The sequence below is a fragment of the Somniosus microcephalus genome, chromosome 12 (assembly GCF_052327205.1).
Source record: "Somniosus microcephalus isolate GS21.2 chromosome 12, FLI_Smic_1.0, whole genome shotgun sequence".
Lineage (NCBI taxonomy): Eukaryota > Metazoa > Chordata > Chondrichthyes > Squaliformes > Somniosidae > Somniosus > Somniosus microcephalus.
The window spans coordinates 68,691,865-68,700,696 of record NC_140998.1 but is presented as its reverse complement, the minus strand read 5'-3'; positions in this window follow the sequence as shown (position 1 = coordinate 68,700,696).

The following is an 8,832-nucleotide window of genomic DNA, read 5'->3' as shown; positions in this document are numbered from 1 at the left end:
ATAAGGACAGTAGTGAGAATGGATCTTGGCTCGCAAGATGAGGAAGTAGAATCATTGTGGGTGGAGTTAAGAAATAACAAGGGGCAGAAAACACTGGTGGGAGGAGTTTACAGGCCCCCAAACTGTAGCTATACCATTGGACAGAGTATTAATCAACAAATAATAGGAACTTGTAACAAAGGTAATACAATAGTCATGGGGGACTTTAATTTTCATATAGACAGGGCAAATCAAATTGGCAAAGGTAGTCTTAAGGATGAGTTCATGGAATGCATTTGAGATAGTTTCCTAGAATAATATGTCATGGAACCAACCAGGTAACAGGTTATTTTAGATCTTGTATTGTGTAATGAGACAGGGTTAATTAGTAATCACTTAGTAAAGGATTTCTGGGGAAGAGTGATCATAATTTCACATTAGGTTTGGGACTGAAATACTTATGTCTCAAATGACTGTCTTAAATGTAAATAAAGCCAATTTCATAGGTATAAGGGGCAAGTTGGCTAAGGTAGATTGAGAAATTAGATTAAAAGGTAAAACGGTAGATAAGCAATGGCAAATATTTAAAGAAATATTCCACAATTCTCAACGAATATACATTCCATTGAGAAATAAAAACTCCACAGGAAAAGTGATCCATCTGTGGCTAACTAAAGAAGTTAAGGATAGTATTAGATTAAAAGAAGAGGCTTATAATGTTGTGAAAAATAGTACATAAGAGAAGGGAGCACCATCCGTGGCTAACTAAGGAAGTAAAGGATGGTATCAAATTGAAAAAAAAGGCATACAATGTTGTCTAGATTGGTGGGAGACCAGAGGATTGGGATTTTTTTTTTAAACCAGCAAAGGATGACTAAAAAAAAATAAAGAGAGAGAAGATGAATTATGAGAGTAAACTGGCAAGAAACATTAAAACAGATAGTAAGAGCTTCTACAGGTATATAAAAGGGAAGAGGGTAGCTAAAGTAAACATTGGTCCCTTAGAGGATGAGACTGGGGAATTAATAATGGGGAACGGGGAAATGGCAGAGACTCTGTGGCCAGAGAGGATCTGAAAATTTGTGTCAGAGCCCCTGCAATCTCCTTCCTTGCCTCATAAGGCAGCCTAGGATACACCTCATCTGGGCCTGGGGATTTATCCACTTTTAAGCCCGCTAAAACCGCTAGTACCTCCTCAAGTACTGTATATCACAATCCCCCTACCTGATTTCTATGCCTACATCGTCCTTCTCCATAGTGAACACAGATGCAAAATATTCATTTAAAACCTCACCCACATCTTCCGGCTCTACACACAGATTGCCACTTTGGTCCCTAATGGGCCCTACTCTTTCCCTGGTTATCCTCTTGCCCTTAATATACTTATAAATAAAACACCTTGGGATTTTCCTTTATTTTGCCCGCCAGCATTTTTTCATGCCCTCTCTTCGCTCTCCTAATTTCTTTTTTAAGTACTCCCTTACACTTTCTATACTCCTCTAGGGTTTCCACAGTTTTTAGTCCTTTGTATCTGTCAAAAGCTTCCCTTTTTTTCTAATCCATTCTTGTATATCCCTTGACATCCAAGGTTCCCTGGGCTTGTTGGTCCCACCCTTGACCTTTACGGGAACATGTTGGCGTTGTACTCTCTCTATTTCCTTTCTGAAAGACTCCCACTGCTCTGATGTGGATTTTCCTACAAGTAGCTGATCCCAGTCCACTTTGGCCAGATCCTGCCTTATCATATTAAAATCGGCCTTCCCCCAATTTAGAACCTTTATTTCTGGTCCATCTTTGTCCTTTTCCATGACTACCTTAAATCTCACCAAATTATGGTCACTGTCACCAAAATGCTCTCCTACTGACACTTCTACCACTTGCCCGGCTACATTCCCTAGAATTAGGTCCAGTACCGCCCCCTCTCTTGTCGGACTTTCTACATGCTGGCTCAAAAAGCTCTCCTGGATGCACTTTAAGAATTCCGCACCCTCTAAGCCTTTCACACTTTGACTATCCCAGTTAATATTGGGGAAGTTGAAATCCTCTACTATTATTACCCTATTATTTCTACACTTCTCTGAGATTTGCCTACATATCTGTTCCTCTATCTCCCCCTGACTGTTTGGGGGCCTATAGTACACTCCCAGCAAAGTGCTAGCCCCCTTTTTGTTTTTAAGTTCTACCCATATGGCCTCATTAGAGGAACCTGCTAAGATATCATGCCCCTTTACAGCAGTAATTGACTCCTTGATTAATATTGCGACACCCCCTTGGAAGCTAGCAAATGTATTTCCGCTATTCAAGAAAGGGCGGGGTGAGAAAACAGGGAACTACGGGCCAGTTAGCTTGATATCACTCATAAGGAGAATGCTGGAATCCATTATTAAGGAAGTGGTAACAGAGCACTTAGAAAATCATAATATAATTAGGCAGAGTCAACTTAGTTTTAGGAAAGGGAAACTATGTTTAACAAATTTCTTAGACTTTTTTGAGGATGTAACTAGCCGGGTAGATAAAGGGGAACCAGTGTGTGTAGTATATTTAGATTTCCAAAAGGCATTTGATAAGGTGCCACATAAAAGGTTGCTATGCAAGATAAGGACTCATGGTTGGGGGTAATATATTAGCATGGATAGAGGATTGGTTAATGGACAGAAAACAGAGTAGGGATAAAACCTTAATTTTCCAGTTGGCAGGCTGTCACTAGTGGGGTGCCACAAGGATCAGTGCTTGGGCCTAAGCTCTTTACAATCTATATTAATGACTTAGATGAAAGAACTGAGTGCAATGTATCCAAGTTTGCTGATGATACAAACCTAGATGGAAAAGTAAGCTGTGAGGTGGACACAAAGAGCCTGCAAAGAGATATAGACAGGTTAAGTGAGTGGTCAATAAGGTGGCAGATGGAGTATAATGTGGGAAAATGTGAGTTATTCACTTTGGTAGGAAGTATAGAAAAACAGAATATTTTTTAAATGGTGAGAAACTATTAAATGTTGCTGTTCAGAGAGATTTAGGTGTCCTCGTACAGGTAACACAGAGTTAGCATCCAGGTACTGCAAGCAAATTAGGAAGACAAATGGCATGTTGGCCTTTATTGCAAGAGGTTTGGTGTACAAGAGTAAGGAAGTCTTACTACAATTGCAGAGGGCTTTGGTGAGACCACACCTGGAGTACTGTGCACAGTTTTGGTGTCCTTGTCTGAGGAAGGATATACTTGCCTTAGAGGGAGTGCAGCAAAGGTTCACCAGACTGATTCCTGGGATGGCAGGACTGTCGTATGAGGAGAGATTGGATCGACTAGGCCTGTATTCACTAGAGTTTAGAAGAATGAGAGGGGATCTCGTGGAAACGTATAGAATTCTGACAGGGCTAGACAGACTGAATGCAGTGAGGATGTTTCCCCTGGCTGGGGGGGTCTAGAATGAGGGGTCACAGTTTCAGGATACGGGGAAGGACATTTAGGACTGAGATGAGGAGAAATGTCTTCACTCAGAGGGTGGTGAACCTGTGGAATTCTCTACCACAGAGGCTGTGGAGGCCAAGTCACTGAATATATTTAAGAAGGAGATAGATAGATTTCTGGACACAAAAGGCATCAAAGGGAGAGAGTGGGAATATGGTATTGAGATAGAGGATCAGCCATGATCATATTGAATAGCGGAGCAGGCTCGAAGGGCTGAATGGCCTACTCCTGCTCCTATTTTTCTATGTTTCTATGTCTATGTTTCCATCGAGCCTGCTCCGCCTTCTACACCAATTCCACTTTCCCGCCATATCCCCATATCCCTTGATTCCCTTAGTGCCCAAAAATCTATCTATCTCAGTCTTGAATAGACTCAATGGCAGAGCATCCACAACCGACTGGGGTACAGAATGCCAAAGATTCACAAAGACCCCTAGCTCTATACTCACCAGCCAGGAGGGTCGGCACAAGGGGAGGGAGCTGATTGGTAAGTATCTGGTGAGTGTTTATACTTGACTTTCTTAAAGTTTTAAGTTTATTCCAGCTAGGTTAGTAAATAGTCTGTTAATTAGTGGTATGGCAGGGCAGCTCACACCCGTGGAATGCACATCATGTGCCATGTGGGAAGTCCTGGACACCTCCTGTGGTCTGGACGACCACATGCGTGGGAAGTGTCGCCAGCTACAGCAGCTCGAGCTGGAATTGGAAAACAAGAACGTAGAAAGTAAATTGGAAGGACAGAGGAATTAAGGGCTAGATAGTAGTCAACAGGGAGGTATGCCTGTACTAAATGGTATATACTTCAATGTAAGGAGTATAGCGAACAAGGCAGATGAGCTGAGGGCACAGGTAGATACATGGGACTATGGTATTATAGCTATTAGAGACATGGCTGAAAGAGGGGCAGGTATGGCAGCTCAACATTTCTGGTTACAGGGTTTTCAGACAGGATAGAGAGGGAGGTAAAAAGGGAGGTGGGTTCGCGGTATTGATTAAAGAAACTATTACATCTGTGAGGAGGGATTATATGTTGGAGGGATCATCAAACGAGGCCATATGGGTCGAATTGAAAAACAAAAAAGGGGCAATCACACTGCTGGACGTGTACTACAGACCCCCAAACAGTTAGAGGGAGATAGAAGAGCAAATATGTAGACAAATTTCTGAGAAGTGCAAAAACTATAGGGTAGTAATAGTAGGGGATTTCAACTACCCCAATATTAACTGGGATAAAATTAGTGTGATGGGTATAGAGGGTGCAGAATTCCTAAAATGCATCCAGGAGAACTTTTTTAGCCAGTATGTAGCAAGCCCAACAAGGGAGGGGATGGTTCTGGACTTAGTTTTAGGGAATGAAACTGGGCAGGTAGAAGGTGCATCAGTGGGGGAGCATTTTGGTGCTAGTGACCATAATTAAGATAAGAACATAATTCAGTTAGATTAAGGTAGTTATGGAAAAGGACAACGATAGACCAGGAATAAAAATTTTAAATTGGGGAAAAGCAAATTTTGCTAAGCTCAGAGGAGATTTAACCATAGTGGACTGGAAACAGCTACTTGAAGGTAAATCAGTGTCAGAGCAGCAGAAGGCATTCAAGGAGGCGATCAGGAGGGATCAGACCAAATATGTGCCCTTAAAGAGAAAAGGTGAGACTAAGAAATCTAGGGCTAAAAATTCAGTTGGGCGCCGTTTGGGGCGCCAAGCTCGCCTGGGCGCCGGAATTACCGCTGCGAGCGGAGCCACTTGCGCCATCCCGATATTCAGTTTCTGCGCCCCAAACGGAAGCGGGCCGCTACTCAAGGCTCCCCGCGCCCCACTTGGGGCGCTCACCCTGAATATCGGCGTGTTAAGGGCCGCAGCGCCACACGCTGCGGCACGGCACGCTGCGGTACTGCAGGCCTTCCTCCCACTGTTAAGGGGGAGGTGCCTGCAACAGCGCGATCCCCGCTCGCGAGTGCCGGCAAATGAGCCCGGCACCAAGGAGAAGTGCCGGGCTCTCGGGAAACAGCCGGCAATGCCGCGGGTGGGGGGTTTAGGAGGCCGGGGACGGAGGTGTTGGCAGGCGGCCGCCGAAAAAGCGGCCGCCCGCACCTCCACCTTAACTAGCGCCACTACTGCCACAGGTAGGCCCTGTGAACCGGTCGCTATTTGCGACCGGCGTTAAAGAGGCGGGCGTGACCAAATATGGTCATCGGGGCGGGAGCGGGGCGCTGCGCACACCGATGATGTCATCGGTGGCGGCGCAGCGCTACAGGCTAACGCCGCCATTAGCGCCCCGCTAAATATCGCGGGAGGTGTGGCCAGTGGCGCTAAAGCCACTGAGTGCCCTCTTTGGGCGCAAACTGGTGGCGCGGCCCACTGAATTTCTAGGCCCTAGAGTCCCTTGGATGTCTAGGGACATACAGGGTAGGATAAAGTAAAAAAAGGAGGCGTATGACAGATACCGAGGGCTAAATACTCCAGAATCTTTAGAGGAATCAGAAAGTGCAGGGGTGCAATTAAAAAGGATATTAGGAAAGCAAAGAGAGAGCATGGAAAATGCTTGGCATGTAAAATCAAAGAAAACCCAAATATATTTTATAAATATACAGTATTAAGAGTAAGAGGATAGCTAAAGAAAGGGTAGGGCCTATTAGAAATCATGAGGGTAATCTCTGTGTGGAGGAGAGAGACGTCAGTAGGGTTCTTAATGAATACTTTGGGCTCGATTTTCATTGAGCCACGGAGTCGGGCTTGGAGGCGTGCGGGGGGTTAAAATCGCAAAAACTGGCAGGCGGGACCGCCCCCTGCCTGGTTCCTGACTCCGAGCAATTTTAACTCAGGCATGTCTGATGGTCCCGACTCCGTCCCGCATCCAACAGGCGGGACTGGTCTTTAAGGCCCTTAATAACCACTAAATGGCCTCTATAATCCTATTTTAACAGGCCCTTGCAAATTTAAACCTTTTCCCACTTAAAACACGCCTGGTGGGAAACACGAATGTGAAACCTGGCGGGAGCACTATTGGATTGCTGATTATCAACTGCAGGTCAACCATTAAAGAGGAGATTTGATCAGCCATCATTTGCAGGTGGCAGGACTTAGTGGTCTCAGGTCTGGGGTAACTTTTAGAAGGCTTAACCACACCTGTGGAAGGTTGGAGCCTCACACCCATCTCCAGTGTGGCCTCCTGGGAAACCCCTCTCACCACCTTCACTCAGCGCTTCCTCAATGGAGGAATATACCAGAAGCATGGGAGCCATTTATTTCCTTCCGATCTGGGCATTAGAGGAGTTCGAGCACCAGCCGCAGCAGCAGCAGAACCAGGAACAACAGCAGCAGCAACAACTGCTCACCCACCTGAGGCTGCACAGGCCAGAAGGGGCCAGCGTCTGGAAGCCCGTCGGCGCAGGAGACACCCCCCAAACAGGGTCTACAGACGCAGGGTCACCTATCTCAACATGTCTGAGCAGCAGTGCCAAAGGCGGCTCCGACTTTCACGAGAGGTAGTGAAAGTGTGAGGTTATGCACTTTGGCAGAAAAAAATCAAAGAGCAAGTTATTATCTAAATGGAGAGAAACTGCACAATGCTACAGTACAAAGGGATCTGGGGGTCCTGGTGCATGAAACACAAAAAGTTAGTATGCAGGTGCAGCAGGTGATCAGGAAGGCCAATGGAATCTTGGCTTTTATTGCAAGGGGGATGGAGTATAAAAACAGGGAAATCTTGCTGCAGTTATACAGGGTATTGGTGAGGCCACACCTGGAATACTGCGTGCAGTTTTGGTTTCCATATTTAAGAAAAGATATACTTGCTCTCGAGGTGGTTCAGAGAAGGTTCACGCGGTTGATTCCGGAGATGAGGGGGTTAATGTATGAGGAAAGGTTGAGTAGGTTGGGCCTCTACTCATTGGAGTTCAGAAGAATGAGAGGCGATCTTATCGAAACATATAAGATTGTGAGGGGGCTTGGTCGGGTGGATGCGGTGAGGATGTTTCCACTGATAGGTGAGACTAGAACTAGGGGGCATAATCTTAGAATAAGGGGCTGCCCTTTCAAAACTGAGATGAGGAGGAACTTCTTCACTCAGAGGGTAGTAAATCTATGGAATTTGCTACCCCAGAGAGCTGTGGAAGCTGCAACATTAAATAAATTTAAAACGGAGATAGACAGTTTCCTAGCAGATAAGGGAATTAGGGGTTACGGGGAGAGGGCAGGGAAGTGGACGTGAGTCTAGATTCGGATCAGCCATGATCCTATTGAATGGCGGAGCAGGCCCGAGGGGCCGTATGGCCTACTCCTGCTCCTACTTCTTATGTTCTTATGTTCTTATGCTACAGCAAGACCTGCTGCCCAGAGGACCAGGTGGACAAGCATTACCAGTGGCTGTCAAAGTCACCACCGCACTCAACTTTTTTGCCTCAGGCTCATTCCAGGGATCAGCAGCAGACATCAGCGGCATCTCCCAGGCGGCCGCACACACTTGCATCACGCAGGTAACCGTTGCCCTCGTGCACAATCGCTTCCATTTCTCCAAGGATCAATCAAGTGTCACGGCGCGAGTGGTTGGATTAGCTCATCTGGCAGGCTTTCCAAGGGTGCAGGGCGTCGTTGACTGCACACATGTGGCCCTTACGGCACCCCATCGCAATCCAGGTATTTTTGTCAACCACAAGGGCTTCCACTCCCTTAGAGTTCAGCTGGTGTGTGACCACAAGAAGGAAATTTTGCATGGTTGTGCCATGTACCCTGGCAGTTGCCATGACTCCTTCATACTGCGCAAGTCTAGTGTGCCTCCGCTATTCAGCCCGCCAGACCAAATTATCGGATGGCTACTTGGAGACAAGGTCTATCCCCTGACGACGTGGCTGATGACGCCATTGAGGAGCCCATCCAATGAAGCTGAGGAGAGCTACAACTCCAGCCACATGTCCACCAGAGCCATAATCGAGCAAACCATCGGTTTGCTGAAGAAGCGCTTCAGATGCCTGGATAGATCAGGTGGAGCCCTGCAGTACTCAGCAGCCAGGGTCTCCAGAATCGTCGTGGTTTGCTGCGCACTTCACAAGATGGCACAGCGTCGTGGCTTGCAGATTCCTGAGAACCAAGTGGCTCCTCACATATCCTCCTCAGATGAGGAGGAGGAGGACGAAAACGAACATCCTGCAGAGGCCCATCAACCAGCGGCAGCATTACGCGAGAACATTGCTGCCTGGGATGCAAGGAATGCACTCATCCTGGCCAGATTTGCTCAGCCTAGTCAATCAAACACTTTTGCCTCGCAGCTTCTTACCAGAGCATTGACAATGGCCAAGAACCAGAGGATTCCTAGCACTCCGACCACCATACTGACAGTTGCAAGTATTCCTAAGGCCTCAATGTGGAAGTCCCAAGAGCAAAATGACAG